The sequence below is a fragment of the Triticum dicoccoides genome, chromosome 3A (genome assembly GCF_002162155.2).
Source record: "Triticum dicoccoides isolate Atlit2015 ecotype Zavitan chromosome 3A, WEW_v2.0, whole genome shotgun sequence".
NCBI lineage: Eukaryota > Viridiplantae > Streptophyta > Magnoliopsida > Poales > Poaceae > Triticum > Triticum dicoccoides.
In genome coordinates, this window is record NC_041384.1 from 503,974,018 (window position 1) to 503,975,155 (window position 1,138).

Below are 1,138 nucleotides of genomic sequence, written 5' to 3' on the forward strand. Positions count from 1 at the left end.
GGTTATATAGCAAAGGCATTGGTCACGGTTCGTAGCACAAACCGTGACCAATGCCCCCCTTTAGTCCCCGTTGGTGCCACCAACCGGGACCAAAGGCCTCTTTTCAGCAGCCCAAAGGGCGGGAAGCGGCGGCCTTTGGTCCCGGTTGGTAGCACCAACCGGGACTAAAGGGGGGCATTAGTCACGGTTTGTGCTACGAACCATGACCAATGCCCCCTTTAGTCCCGGTTGCTGGCACCAACCGGGACCAAAGGTTGTGTGTTAGAACTGGCGCAGTGCGGTGGGATGTTTAGTCCCACCTCGCTAGCCGAGAGGGGCTTGGAGTGGTTTATAAGCTCTGCCGAGCCGACCACTTCGAGCTCCTCTCTACTGCAGGCTTACGGGCCTAAATCCACTGTCTGTGCATGTGGGCCTACTAGGTCTCCTGCGGGCCTGAATCCTGACCCATGGTAGGGTTTCTAGTCGTATTCAAGCCGTGGGGCTCAGTAGGAGGCACTTTTTATTGTTTTTTTTGTTTCTTTACTTATTGTTGCTATTTTAAAAAAATCCAGTTTTTTTTCTTTTCTGCATTATTTATTTTCTTTTGTTTTTTGCTTTATTTTTTAATTCTTTTTGCTTTTAGTTTTAGAAAAATTGTAAACTTTTTGTTAGTGCCATTAGTTTTCAAATTTGAAAACACTTTTTTTGTTTTCTTTACTTATTGTTGCTATTTTAAATTTTTTCCAGTTTTTTTGTTTTGTTTTCTGCATTATTTATTTTCTTTTGCTTTTTGTTTTATTTTTAAAAATTTTTGCTTTTAGTTTTAGAAAAATTATAAACTCTTTGTTATAGCCATTAGTTTTGAAATTTGAAAACACTTTTTTAGTTTTTTTGCTTTTAGTGCCTATTTTTTCCAGTTTTTTGTTTTGTTTTCTGCATTATTTATTTTCTTTTCTTTTTTTCTTTATTTTTTAATTCTTTTTGCTTTTAGTTTTAGAAAAATTATGAACTTTCTGTTAGTGCCATTAGTTTTCAAATTTGAAAACACTTTTTTAGTTTTTTTGTTTTCTTTGTTGCTTTATTTATTTTATTTTGTTTCTACTTACAACAAAATACTTATTGTTGCTGTTTTTTTCCAATTTTTTGTTTTGTTTTCTGT